The 15,185-nt window shown below is 42.7% G+C and overlaps 1 long non-coding RNA gene across 1 annotated transcript in view; it reads right to left on the reverse strand.

Moving 5' to 3' along the window:
• LOC138920969 (uncharacterized) overlaps positions 1–11,491 on the reverse strand; it is a 47,711-nt gene extending 36,220 nt beyond the window's left edge. Inside the window, exon 1 of the long non-coding RNA XR_011433101.1 lies at positions 11,300–11,491. This is a non-coding gene — a long non-coding RNA (uncharacterized lncRNA). The remainder of the gene's footprint in view (positions 1–11,299) is intronic.
• Between the last annotated feature and the right edge of the window lie 3,694 nt (positions 11,492–15,185).

Raw genomic sequence — 15,185 nt, forward strand, 5'->3', positions numbered from 1 at the left:
GCCAACTTCCTAACGGCTGTCCCTGCTTTTCCTCCTCCCACCCTGCCATCCAGCCTCCCCACAGCACCAGAGACAGCTTGAAAAGGGGATCCAGCTCACAACCTACCCCTGCTCAGAACACTTGGAAAACAAACAAGCCCTAAATGATGTAATTCTCCGCCTAACTGGCAGCCTCGTCTTGCCACGCTCGCCCCTTAGCTGCTCCGCTCTGGCTCATTCTCTCCCCAGGAGCTTGATCCTAACTGCTCCCTCTGCCTGGATGCTCTTTCCTTTCACCTTTGCCTGGAGGCTCCTCCTTGTCACTCAAATCTCCGCTGAAATGCCATCTCCTCAGAGGAGCTTTTCCTCATGATTCCCTGTCGAAGTCTTCAAATAGCGCTTAATATCGCAATGTGTGATGATGCTCACTTTCCACCAAACGGCTATGCCCCGTTAGAGCAGGGACCTTGCCTGTCTTGATCACCTCTGCATCCCCAGTGGAGAAAGCTACCTGTCACTTACTGGGGGCTCCAAGTGGCACCTCCCTAAGGGCTTATTAAGGACACACTTAACTTTGTTTTCTGCTTACTTGTTCATTTCAGAATCTGATGCCTGAAAAAACTGCCTACTATGCAAAAGAAGACATCTTATAGATGAGGAAATTGAGGCTGTAAGAGACTAAGTAATTTGCCCAAGATCCAAGATCACAGAACTGTAGGTGGTGGCTGGGTTTTTAACCCAGCCTGTCTGGCTCTAACTCATAGGCTCTTTCTCCTTTGCCACAGAGCCCTCTTAGGGGTTGAGAGCTAAGAACAGGGTAGAGCCAGCCTGGGAAGCACCACAGCAAGGAGCCTGGAGGGCAGGGAGCTGGGGGAAGGCTGCTGGTCTTTGTGGTGGAGATGACCTGAGAGCCACAGGCTCAGGCCACCACTCATCGGCTGAGTGACCTTACAGGAAACTTAAATTCTCTGAATTTCCACTTCCTCCACTGGAAAATGAGAACTATAATATCTGCCCTACAGGTTGGTTGTAAGGATTTCATGAGATACTATACTTACTGTGTTTAGCAAGGCGCCCGGCATACAACAAGCTCTTAGTAAATAGTAGCATCATCGTCATCAGTATCCTCTGGACAAACTTGGCACATTCATAGTTTCCTTCAAAGCCACACTGGTCCTGACTCTGCCAGTGTGGGTCAAAAGATCTCCAGAACGACCAGCGACGTCTCCTTTCAGCTAGGGCTTCACCTGGGCAGGGGCTAAGAGTGTACGCTTCTTTCGGTAGACTTAGGGGAAAAGGTCCAGGAAACGTATCCACAGATAGCTTGAGAGAAACGAGAACTAGTCCCTTTCTTTTTTGGAATCAGCACCCCAGCCTTGGTGTACCCAGAGCTGCTAACTCTGACTTGATTTTCATCACCATCTTCCCCTAATCCCATGACCTTTCAGCTAATTGTGTTTGTTACTAACTCAGCCAGGCACAGTTTACACCAGGAAAGGATTTGTTTTGTGTGCTCAGTATTACTTAGGTTAAATGTTGATTCAGGTTACAGATTTAGCAGGGGGAAAGCTAGCATAAGTGTTATTAGTGCTGGCCCGTGTAAACACGATTACAGGGACAGCCCTGTGTGCTTTCCCTCGACAAGACTGGCATTCTTCTCTTGAAAGTTATCTCCACGTTTCAATCTCTTTTTATGTGAGTTCTCTCTATTCCTTCTCTCACTATCCTTTCTAAGTCTTAAAATCCCTAAAACCTCCCCTAAAGATTCTCATATCCAGTGAAGAGATTTTTTGGGCAAAACAGCTGGGTTTATGTTTTTGTTTCATTTTGTTTTTAGCAAAACACATTCCAGGTTACTTTTCATGATCTTGAAGAAAATAAATTTCCCATTTGAAGTGACTAGACAGTGGCTATTCTCAACTCTAGCCAGGTTTAGTTCAATAGAGCAGAGGAGAATCCTCAGAGCCGGAGCGTCAGTCTCTACAGAACACAAGTCCCCATTTGGAAATCACACACACCCAGGAAAAAATGTGTCCCTAAAGTATGCATTTGGGTTAACTTCAAATGACCAATCAGAAATGCGTATTCGGTCTTTGGCATGGACCCTGAGGACCAAGGTCTGTCAGCTGAAGCTGCAGGGCTGCACCACCCAGAGCTGGAGGAGACCTCACACTACTCTCAGCTCACTGCAAGGCTCCCAGTGTCAAGCTAACTTTCTATGGAGGTAACATCTCTCAGCTGGATTGTCAGGAAAACCTCGGTAAATATGGATGGGAATCAAGGTTTGAGTGGCAGTTTGATGGGTCAGACCATAGAGTCTAGAATCAGAATCCTTGGATCAGAAGGGATCTTGAAAATCTTCTAGACCAAGTACCCATCAGATGCATGAGTCCTCTCTACTCCATCCCTCCATTCGTCGTCCCTTCTATGCTCCAACACCTGCAGCGACCGGGGAGCTGTCTCTGTACAGCCTATTAAAATTAGACTATTAGAAAACTCTGCTCCTATTGATTTGAAAATCTGTCTTCTTTTTGCTTTTCCGTCCACCCTTGTGACAACTCAGAGCAAGTCTAACCCCCCTGCCGCAGCCCTTTTACCATTTGAAAGCAGTTCCCAGTTTTCTTTCCTTCGGGCCAGCCTCCCATTTCCTTCAGCTTCAGCTTCTCTCGCATGAATGATTGCACCCCTTCGCTAGTCTGATCACTCTTTCCAGTTTGCCTAAATCCTTTTTTAAATGCTCTGTTCACCATGGTACAGAGCACTCCAGATATGATCTGATATGTCATATGCACTGTTCCAAGCAGTGTAGGGTTATAACTCCTCATTCTAGATTTCTCTTAGGGCAGCGCAAGGCATTTGGGCAACCACATGGCACACGTGCTTTTTGCAGGGCTCACCATCAAATGGAATGCTTCAGTCTATTTCAACACCCTCTCATTCACACATGGGTATCTCAGAATCAGCCTCTGACAACACAGAGAGAGTTTCACATGCAACCTGTGGACTCTGGTCAACCATTTCTGATGTCGCAGTTTCAGCTAGTAGTGGGGGCCTCATCAGGACCTCATGCTAGGGGCAGGGCTTGGTGACTATGGGCCAAGTCACACGTAGTCATGAGATCCTAAAGAATCCAGTTTAGATGTTAAGGCATGGTGTTCCAGCATCTGACCTTACAAGTGTGGGCATCCTTGGGAATTCTACACAGCTATGGGGTTTGACTGTGGGAGCATGAATCCAAAGATAAGTCATAACGGAAGGATCAGTCCACATGTCTGTGATAAGCAAGACACACTTACTACCTCATAAGAGCCCAGGCTTTGTCTGGTCCGGATCCTTACAGCAAAGATCCAGCACATATGTGAGCAATATCCAAAATCTGGAAACAGTTCAGAGAAAGTAGGTTCCTGGGGCTAAGGATTAAGAAAGTTGGGTGCACAGTGGTCCTCAGTACAGGGACACCAAATGCAGGGCAGGAATCAGAACTGGGGCACTGAGGTCAGACTGACTGACTTCATGCTGAAATGCAGCCTTATTCAAGTCTAGCAATCTATTTCCTTACAGGCTGTAAGCAAAAGCCAGAGGGAGCCTCATTCTTGCTTGTCATCCCACAGGGTGGGGAACTCAACTGCTCCTGTGTTCTCTGGCTCCCCCAGTGGAACCCCTTTCTCTGGCCCCCATCACTGGGTTTCTAGTATACATGGTCAGTTCAGGCACATGCTTTTATCTGATATTACTGATTAATAACAGTTCGTACAGCTATAGACAGAAAAAGCAAATTAACCAACTTTCATTCAATATCTGTTTCCATTTTAAAAGCTTATACTACAATTTTCCCTTTGTCTTCAAGCAAAGTTAGTGGCCTCTTTTATGAATTCTCACTGTATGCTGTGCTTTCCTTTCCTAATTTTTGCCACAAAGGTAAATAAATGATTGTGTAGTGATTTATTTGGTGTCTGTCTCTCTGACAGAAGTTCCTACTATGTCTGGTCATTGACATCCCCCAGTACCTAAGACAGTGCGTGGCACACAGTGGGTATTCATAAATATTACACGAGTAAATGAATGAGACAAATCATGGCTAGAGTTAGGACTCTACTTTGGGACCAAGATTTCTCCACTAGGTCCTACATAATCCTTTGGGTTAAAGGTTTACCCGCTGGCCCACCCCATTTACCCAACCTGCTTGGGATCAAGTGCCTGTCCTTCACTCCCAGCCTTTTGACAACATCTGGTCACCTTTGGTGTCACCTTCCTTACCCATTTTTCTGATAGACTTCTCCATTTTCCCGTCTTTGGAATCCAAGTTTTTCTATCTCTATCCTCTGGCTTTTGATATGGGCCTGGCCTTCTTATTTAAAGGATGGTGGATACTATTTTTCCTTGGTTTGTTTTGTCCCTGTGTAGGCTGTGGTGGTCCTGTATTCTGAGGCCCCCAGTGTTGGACTGTGTCATTTTCACTGAACACCTTGTGAGCCCTTATCAAGTTCCTACAAAGGCTCTCCTGCCAATTTGGCGTCACTGAAAGGCCTGTGGCCTGGAGTCTCTGGGTAGAATTCACCTTACTCATTTATGTGACAGAGCCAAGGGGACATCTATTCCAACACTAACTTACATTATAATGTAGAATTGATGAGGATTTTTAGGCTGGTTAATTTTAAAACTGCAGATGAGAAGCAGGCCCCAGGAGTGGAATTTGCTTGCCCTTTGTTGGGAAACATTTACATTTCTAAGGGACACCTCTATCTGTAAAGATGCCTCTTCTCCGTGCCAGGAAGAAGGGGGATGGCCTTATCTCTGGAAACTCTTAATGGGGAAGGCAAGGACTTAAGTTGTTTACTGTCTGGCAACCTCATGTAACTGACCCCCCCCCCACTCCCCCCACCCCCAAAATCCTCCTTTGTCTTCAGCTGAAGATAATATTTAAGCGGTGACTTCTGCCATTTACTCAATCCGGTTTGATTCTTATCTAAAAGTTGTGGGACCACCCAATGGCCGGACCTTACTGGTACTGGTACCATTTTAACTTTTTTTGTCTTGTAAAGGGATAACTCACATACCTATGCCTTAAATTTAACCTTACTCTCCACCCATGTTTGCAGCAGTAGCGGGGACAGCAGCAGCAGCTCCTCCTGCCCGTGGGTCCTGTCCCCATGCAGCAGCTCTGACTGCCCACGGGTCCTGTCCCCACGCCAGCGGCGGCAGCAGCAGCTCCCCATGCCGGCAGCAGAAGTGGCAGCAGCAACATGCCGGCAGCAGCTCTGCCTGCCCATGGGTCCTGTCCCATGCCAGCAGCAGCAGCAGCAGCTCCCCATGCCAGCAGCATCTCTGACTGCCCATGGGTCCTGTCCCCACGCAGCAGCTCTGCCTGTCCATGGGTCCTGTCCCCATGCTATTCCACGCTATTCTCTAAATAAAAGAGCACTACTGCTAGATCTTAAGAGCCCAAGAAATCTTTCTTTCGACTCCTAGGCTCACCGACCCTGCATCAGAATATTTAAGACCTCTTCCCTCCCCAACATTCACAGTAGTTTTTAAGGGAGGAGCTCTTTGATAACAAAATGGAAGAGAGAGAATTGGCATGACACTTAACACAAGAGTGTCAAGATAAGCAAATTTAAAGATCACTGGGCTAAGCAAGAGGCACAGGCCAGCAATGTGACCATGGACAAGTTGCTTAAATTTTGTGAGCCACAGCTTCCAAATGAAGGAATTTGATAATTTCTTAAATCCTTTCCAACTTTAATGATTCCAGAGTATTTTGAGTTTTAGAAGAAAGTTCTTGATAGAAATCTCCTTTTAAGAATAATTGCTGACCGCCCCAGCTTGAGCACCATCAGAACTTTGTGTCAACTTCTTCATAAACCAAGTTGGATTTACATTTGTGCCTTTGACAAAACAAGTACTGGCTTTTTAGACTTTTTCATTACCATGAGATTAGTATATTGACATGGTTCTTGGAGCAATCTTAGAGCACAGGGAACGGCTTATGATTCTAGCAACCTTGCAGTAGGTTACTCATTCTTTGGTATTTGCTTTGACATTTATTTTTGTTCTTTAGTCATATTGATTCAAATATCATTAGCACAAAAATGTACCAAAAGGTAATTGCATTGACTATTTTGGCTCTGCTCAGTTATTACTTTGCAATTCATCTTTTACAGCAAAACTGAACAGGCCAAGAGGGCTGAGTTTGAATCTTAGTCATACCTTCCAAGCAAGTGGAGAGTTTATTTTAAATGAAACAGAAGCAAATCACAGGAGAGGAGAAAACACTTGCTAAATGGTAAATGGCTGATTATTTTTTTACCTGCAGTAACATTGATTTATAACATTATATAAATTTCAGGTGTACATCGTTATATATTTTGATTTCTGTGTAGATTACATCATGTTCACCACCTAAAGACTAATTACCATCCATCACCACACACACCTGCCTAATCACCCCTTTCTCCCTCTGCCCTCCCCCCTTTCCCTCTGGTAACCAACAATCCAATCTGTGTTTGTTTGTCGTCGTTTTTATCTTCTACTTATGAGCGAGATCATACAGTATTTGACTTTCTTCCTCTGACTTATTTCACTTAGCATAATCCCCTCTAGTTCCATCCAGATTGTCACAAATGGCCAGATTTCATAATTTCTTATGGCTGAGTAGCATTCCATTGCATATATATACCACATCGTCTTTATGCATTCGTCCCTTGATGGGTACCTAAGTTGCTTCCAAGTCTTGGCTACTGTGAATAATGCTGCGATGAACATAGGGGTGCATGTATCTTTATGCAAATGACTTATTTGAAACTGTTTATGCAAGAGAATGTGTGTTAGGAGAGGAATGAATGGACCTATTGAATTGTCTTGTACTAAAAAGGAAGAAAGTGTAGACCAAGTCCCATAAAATTGTATAATTTCCATTGAAAAATCTCCCTGATTGCTTACATATTGCACAACACGGTTTACTTTAAGATTCAAATAACCTGAAGGTTTCTAAGGGCCCACCAAAGAAGAGAGAGAGAATCTTTTGCGCTGCAGGACTGTCTCCAAATAGGAGATCTTTTCTCCCATGAGGTCAGAGCCTAGAAAAAAAGAAAAGAGTAAGAAAGCCTCTACTACCTAGTAATTTAACATTTTTAGTAAACTTTTTATTAAAGTCTACTCTTTCTAATTGAGATTCCAGATCTGGAGGAGATTGGGTTTGTATGAAAGGAGTCTCCCATTATCATCGTACCCTTCTTAAATATCTGTTATAATATTAACATACGTTTAGTTGAAAGTGGAGAGTGTTACCTCAATAACAAATTAATTAATTAAAAAAAAAAAGAAAGAGAGAGAGAAGCCCTAACTGGTGGGCCTAACCCTAAACGGAAGCAGTATCCCCACAAGCTTCCTGCTGAGTTTGTGTTGTGGTCATGCTTTCATAATTAAGCAGCCAGTGCCCTGTCTTTTACAAAAGAAGAATCAGTCACAATGTGGCAAAAGCAGACAAAAGAGAATAAAAACTAGTCAACAAAAGCGAAAATAAACAAGTGGGATTATATCAAACTAAAAAGCTTCTGCACAGCAAAGGAAACCATCAACAAAATGAAAGGCAACCTATGTAATGGGAGAAAATGTTTGCAAATCATATATCTGATAAGGGGTTAATATCCAAAATATATAAGGAACTCATACAGCTCAATAGGAAAAAACCAAACAATCCAATTAAAAATGGGCAGAGAAACTGAATAGACATTTTTCCAAAGAAGACATACAAATGGCCAACAGGTACGTGAAAAGGTGCTCAACATCACTAACCATCAGGAAAATGCAAATCAAAATCACAATGAGATATCATGTTACACCTGTTAGAATGGCTATTTTCAAAAAGACAAGAAACAACAAGTGTAGAAGAGGACGTGAAGAAAAGGGAACCCTTGTGCACTGTTGGTGGGAATGTAAATTGATTTAGTCAATATGGAAAACAGTATGAGGGTTCCTCAAAAAGTTAAAAATAAACTACCATATGATCCAGCAATCCACTTCTGGGTATTTATCTGAAGGAAACAAAAACACTATCTTGAAAAGACGTCTGCACTCCCATGTTCATTGAACCTATTCACAATAGCCAAGACATGGAAACAACCTAAGTGCCCACTGACAGATGAATGGATAAAGAAGATGTGGTGTATATATACATATATACAATGCAACACTACTCAGCTATAAGAAAGAAGCAAATCCTGCCTTTTGCAACAACATGGATGGACCTTGAGCACATTATGCTAAGTGAAACAAGTTAGACAGAGAAAGACAAACACTGTATGATCTCACTTACAAGTACAATCTTTAGAAAAATGAACTGACAGATACAGAGAACAGATTGGTGTTTGCCAGAGGTGGGAAGTGGAGGGTGGGCAAAATGGTGAATGTGGTCAAAAGGTATAAACTTCCATTTATATGACAAATAAGTTCTGGGGATGTAATGTACAGCATGGTGACTTTAGTTAATAACACTGTATTGTATATTTGGAAGTTGCTAAGAGAATAGATCTTAAAAGTTCTCATCACACACACACAAATTTGTAACTATGTGTGGTGATGGATGTTAATGAGACTCATTATGGTGATCATTTTGCAATATATACATATATCAAATCATTACACTGCACATCTAAAACTAATACAATGTAACATGTCAATTATATCTCAATAAAAATTTTTTTTAAAGAACAAAAACTCATATTCCTATAGAGATCCCATTTTGTGGGGAGTTTGTGTACTTTCACTGACCACCCCCTCGCTTCTCAATCTTCCTTCTCCCCAACCTCTAGAATTTCTTCCCTTTCCATAGATCACTCTTTTCTCACCCAAGATCTCAAACCTGAAATCTCCAACCCTAGATTTGCAACACCAACTATCTCAAGAAATGTTGGAACACTCTCCCAGGAATCCTAATTCATTCAAATTAAAGTTTAAAAAGTGTATTTTATTTTCTCTCTTGAAAATTGGGGGCAGGCTCTGGTTTTAGGTCCCATGTGTAAGGAGGTTGAAAGTTGTCGTGCCAACCTAACAACAGCTAAAAAGGTGAACAGACTGAAAAGTCAACACCTCTTCTTGGATCCATAAGAGATGGAAGAACACAGGGCAAATCCAGTCCGCAAGATTGGGGAGACGGATAGGAGAAGACAGGGAGTCACAGCTTCTAGGAACAGAGACTTACAGGTGGAAATGGCTGGGAACCCAGTCCTGGGGTAGGAAAACCTGAGCTGTAGTTGAGGAATTGCTGGAGGCTCAGTGTGGACAACTCTGAGAGTTAAAAATTCCAGAGGGACCCAGTCATGGGGGGCCCCTACAGTATTGTGAGACTTAACTCCAGGAGCTCGACCAGGTTCCCACAGTAAATGTCAGAGAAAAGTCCCTTCGTGCTTCTAGCAAGGCGGAGAGGTAAAGGAAGCATTTGAAATATGCAAGTGCAGTCTGTTCTCCTTAACAACGCCTGCCCTCAGGGGAAACTAGTTGACCAGAGTCTAACCTGCTGAGGTGTCATCAGAACCTAACTGACCTGGGGGACAGCAAAGGATCTATCTTATTCCATGGTGGCATATTGGATTAAAACCGTCAGTGTAACAGTTACCGCAGATCTATTTCTGAATGGGAGGATATTTGCCAAAGTCAACAATGGTCACCCTTGGAGTCTAGAATTATTTATTTTGTCCTTTTTACTCTATGGATTTTCTTACTTTCAACAATGAATATGCATTATTTTTGTAATAAGAACATAGCCAAAATTTACTAACAAAATAAATACTACTATCTTGGATCAGGTTCCCCGGAAAAAAAAAATGGATGTACCTATAAAGAGACTTCAGTATACTAGAGCCTTGCCCACTTCTGTAAGCCACAGAACCTGAGGCGGTCTCTCAGTGTTCTGTGCTGTCTTCTCCACATCTGTGGGGTTTGTGAGGCTGTCCCCATTGACAATCTATCTGATCACTATCTTTCCCAGGATGGCTTAGCTGTCATTCAAGTGGAGTAACACAGGTAGACATGATAAAATCTGAGGAATTCTTAAATATAGCTACGAAGTCTCAGCCTTAAAAACTTATTCCTCCTCTATTACTTACTAGATGATAACATGAAACAGAATATTTAACATTGCGTTAATGTTAATTGAAGCTGTGCAGAACTTAATATGAGCAGGAAGAATTTACTATATACACTGCCGTTATTTAATCTGTAGTTGTTCCAGAGGGAGGCGCTTTGGAAACGAATCAGAGACACATATTTTAAAGAATATCAAATATTGAAAAATAACCAGGAGATACCCAGGAGGAATGTACTTAAGAAGGAAAACATTTCAGAAAAGAATTGTACCAGAAAAAATAACCACAAAACAAAGATGCAGCCTAGAGAAGCAGCCAGTCTTTTCTCTGTCATTAGCTTGGAACGTGGCCACAGGCACATTCCGTGTTGTGTGCACGTCTATAGCCTCGGGGTGAAACTTACTACGTATATGTTGAACGATTAATGTAGGTATCACTTGTTACGTAGCATCACATTATAACTGGGCTTAATAATAACCTTATACAGGAAAAGCAGCATTTTGAAGTTAAAGCGTAGACTCTCCAGCCAGACTGTCCAGGTTAGAAACTGGCAGTGCTCCTTAGACCTGTTCTGCGACCGTCAGCAAAGTTACTTAATCTCTATGGGCCTTGGTTTCCTCATATCTAAGAAATGAAACTAAACCAAACAAAAACCTTAGTAATAGTTCATGTGTCCAGGAATTAGCAGTCTGACAACCTCACTCATCTTGACCACAGCTAGATATCAGGATTCAAGGAAAAGGGCCTCCGGGCGGCTAACAGGGAGAGTGACTGACAGAGATGACCCACATCCCGGGCACCGAAGGGCACATCTTTGGCTCAGAAGAGTATTCCCAAGACCTTGACCAAAGCCTATGTACTTTTAAAGTAATAATTAAAATACAGTACTTCATCTGGATTCCCAGTGTGTAGATAATTAGAAACAAAAGTTGAGAATGAGAAATGATACCTCACAGGCTGAAACTGATGATAGAGACAAAAAACCAAAAAGCTATTAAAACAGGCAGAACTAAGAAACCCATAGAGCTCAGAGGGGCTTTAGTGAGCAACTCACTATCCAGCCAACCTTAATCACCCCGAGGACACCTCTGTATTTTTATAATTCGGTTCCTCAAGAGATGCACCCAATAGGTTCTTAAGCTTTGGTTTTTCAAAACAACAGACGTTAGTCATCTGTAAACTTCAGTGATACTGAACTACTTGCTACCCAGAAATGCCTTTAAATGAGATATCCTTACCTCATTGATAGGTAAAGTCCCAGGATTAACTGGCCCGTGATGTGTGTACCGTTTGACTCAATCAGACTGCCCATCTCCTAAAACACACTCCCCCCGGGAGGCCAGCATTAGGGAAGCACGAATGTTTCCCTTGGTCGTTCAATGACAGAAGCAGCAGTCATACAGCTTTCCAAGCCTGGAGGTGACCAGGACACTCAGGAGGCGCATGCACATTTATTTTGAGGATGGCCAGATGGCAACGAGCCCATGGGGGAGGCTGGGGCGTGAGCAGAGCGCTCCTTTTGGCTTTTACACTGGCAAAGCTGTGTGTCTTATCTACAAAGCTACTGAAGGAGGCAAAGCTCCCACCCAAAACACCCTCCCACTTCTTTAACACTCATCTAACACCTTTCTCTTCTTTTAAGGTCAAGTTCAAGGCCCACCTTACCCACAGTGCCCTCCCTGACTACATAGGTTCTTCGGAGTCTCTCCCTCCTCTGAATCTGCTCATATTATTATCTGGACCATTCGTTTGACACTTGCCGTAACTGTTTTGTACTGTCAACTCTCATTTCCTCATCAACTGGTGGCGAGCTTCTAGAAAGCACAGGCTGTCTTAGAGGGCTTTGTATGTCCCATCGCAAAGAGCACGGGGCCTCGAACACAGCACGTCCTCAATAAATATATGACTGTTGTGTTCTTTGAGCAAATATTTACTGACTGCCTCCTATGTGTTAGCTACAAAAAATCCCTGCCCTCATGGAGTTTATAGTCTAGTGAGGGAAGACAGACAATAAAAGATAAATAATGTAAAATGAGTAGTACATTCAACAGTGTTAAGTGATTAGGAGAGAAAATTATAAGATGAAATGTGGGCAGTGAGGGAGGGGTTGAAATTTTAGATTGTGTGCCTGGGAGAAGGCGATTTTTGAGTAAAGACCTGAAGAAGTTGGAGAGCGAGCCACGTAGATATCTGAGGGAAACACATTTCAGGCAGAGGGAACAGCAGGGAAACAGCCTGTAAAGAAGGGCATTCACAGACACTGTTGTTGAACCCCTGGGGGCAGGACTTTTGAAGTTGACAGATATATATATTTCTTTTAAATAAAGAAATATATATACACACACATATATATTAACTTGAAAAGTCTTGCTTATTATATATATTTATTATAATTATATATTTTTATATAATTATATATTATATATAAAGCTGGCATTAATAGACACTATTGTTTTTTCAAGTATATTTATGTGTATATATATCTCAAGATATATATGTACATTGAGATATATGTATATATCAAGATATGTATAGTGATTTCATACATACATATATATTACACATATATAAAATCATATATATATATATAAAATAAGGCTGGCATTAATAGACACTGCTGTTGAACCCCTGGGAACAGGATTTTTCAAGCTGTAAGAACTGAGCCACATTAAACAAAGCACTACCCAGCCCTTAGAGGATTAGACAGAGGGTCTTAAGCTTTTTTGTGCCCTTGGCCATCTTGGCAGGTGATACAACTCCTTAGATCATCAGCCCTAGGCAGTCCACTTTGTCACAGCAGAAACAACATTGGCTCTAACAGATGGAAGAACAGTCCCGCATGGGGCAAGTTATCAATGAGGCTGTTAGCAAGCACTTCCATTATTAGCTCCTGCCAGAAATTATAGCCAGCATACCTCGTTAAATACAAGATGAATCGACAGTGGGAAGCTTGCCAATCGTGAGGTTCCGTTTCAAGCTAGTCTGGAGTTGCCCCAGAGAGACTCGATCTGATTGGTTAGCCAGGTTACATTGCCTAGCCAATCAGAATTCAAGAGGCCAGTTGAAGCAATTTTGTCCAACCTGGCCGCTGTGGTGGCGCCTGCCGATGACGATCAAAATGAAGCTTTGATGTACTATTGTAAATTCTCTCTCCTCCGACAGGAGAAGCTACCTTCTTGTTCATTTTCCTTTCCTTAAAGACCCGTGGTAATAATCTCAAAGCTATTGTAGAAAAAGATAGCATTAAGATTTTTGTCCTTTGGGGAAAACTGCATGAGACGCCCTCCTCCCCACCGTCTCCCGACCCCCTCCCCACCCCATGGCCCATGAGCAGCCACGCCTCTCAGCCCCTCAGATATTTCACAGCCTCAAGGAAGGGCCTTGCAACTCTCTCCACTATTCTCTTCCTTTTTTTCTTTTTTCTTATTGTCTTCTAGAACTACAGAGCTGATTTTGAAAGTCACTTTCTGCCAAGACTCTTTGTTTAAACATCTTGTGTATGTGACACTGCCAGGCTGGGATTGACTTATCAAATAAAAGGACATTAGAAATCCGCAGAATCGGATCAAGCTTTAATGAAAAACCAACAAACATTAAAAGGCTGCCACTAAGCAGCGACGGGTTGAAGGCAGGTCCGGCTAATTGGCAGCCATGGCACCTTCCCTTGCCGCCAGGTTCCGGAGAACTGGCCCTCAACCCGGCTTCTCCAAATTAAGCCAGTTCTCCCCAGGGCTTGTGCGGCTGCATTGCTAATTGGGGTGATGCGGAGCACCGCTATCCAAATGGAGTTTCTTCTAGACATAGATGCTTCCTGGAACTTGAGGATTTCTAAATACTCCCTAAAACTCTAGCTGCCATTTTGTAACTTGCATTGATCAGTGGTGAGGCAATTAGTAAATAGTTTCTGTTCTCACTAAATGGTGCAATCTCGACTCCCTGTGATCTGGGGACTGAAAGATTGGAGAGACATTTGGAGGAAGAAATACATTTTATATTGGTGGAGTAATATAAACTGATTTATGAAATATGAGTCTTTTAAAAGATAGAAATAGGGGCCGGCCAATGGCATAGTGGTTGGGTTCCTGCACTCTGCTTTGGCGGCTGGGTGTTCACGGCTTCTGATCTGGGGAGCAGACCTAGCACTGCTCCACAAGCCACGCTGTGGCGACATCCCACATAAAATGGAGGAAGCTTGGCAGGGATGTCGCTCAGCGAGAATCTTCCTCAAGTAAAAAGAAGAAGATTGGCAACAGATGTTAACTCAGGGCCAATCTTCTTCACACTTCACACATAAAAGATAGAAATAGAATGATTCTCTTTGTAAACTTTCAATTCTCAGAGTTTGTCCAATCAACTGATTTTTAAAGCAATTTTTCTCACCTCTTCTATGCATTAGAATCATCTGGGGTGGAGTAGGGCACCCAACGCAGACCAGTCATTCAGAATCTCTGGAGATGGAGCCCAGATATCAGTAACTTTCCTCCAAATCTCTCTAGTTGATTGCAACATGAAGCTGGGGTCAAGAACTGCTGTTCCACAGGAATCAAGCTTGTTGTTTAAAATAAGAATTTTTTAAAATGTAGAATGAAAAACAGTGTTGTATAGGACTTTGGAAAAACTGATTGTTACAATCCCCACTTATCCCTGTTTGGATGTATCCTTTCATGGGGTCCTTTTTACCTGCAAAATGCATATATGTCTCAGAGATGTGGAGAAAATGAGTAGGAGGAGCGTTGTCTTAGTCTGCTCAGGGTGCCAAACAAAGGACCACAGTTGGGGAAGCTTAAACAACAGAGATTTGTTTTCTTAAAGGTCTGGAGGCTAGGAGTCCGAGATCAAGGTGTCAACAGGCTTATTTCTTTGGAGGCCTCTCTTCTTGACTTGTAGATGGCCATCTTGTGTGTCGTCACGTGATTGTCCTTCTGTACATCTGTCTCATAAGGACATCAGTTACATTGGTTTAGGGTCCACCCACATGACCTCATTTTACCATAATTACCTGTTTATAACCCTCTCCCCAAATACAGTCACCTTCTGAGGTACTTGGGGGTTAGCATTTCAACGTATGAAATTGCGGAGGACACAATTCAGCCTATAAGAGGCACTCTGAAGTAATAGTGGGTT

The sequence above is a fragment of the Equus caballus genome, chromosome 27 (genome assembly GCF_041296265.1).
Source record: "Equus caballus isolate H_3958 breed thoroughbred chromosome 27, TB-T2T, whole genome shotgun sequence".
Taxonomy (NCBI): domain Eukaryota; kingdom Metazoa; phylum Chordata; class Mammalia; order Perissodactyla; family Equidae; genus Equus; species Equus caballus.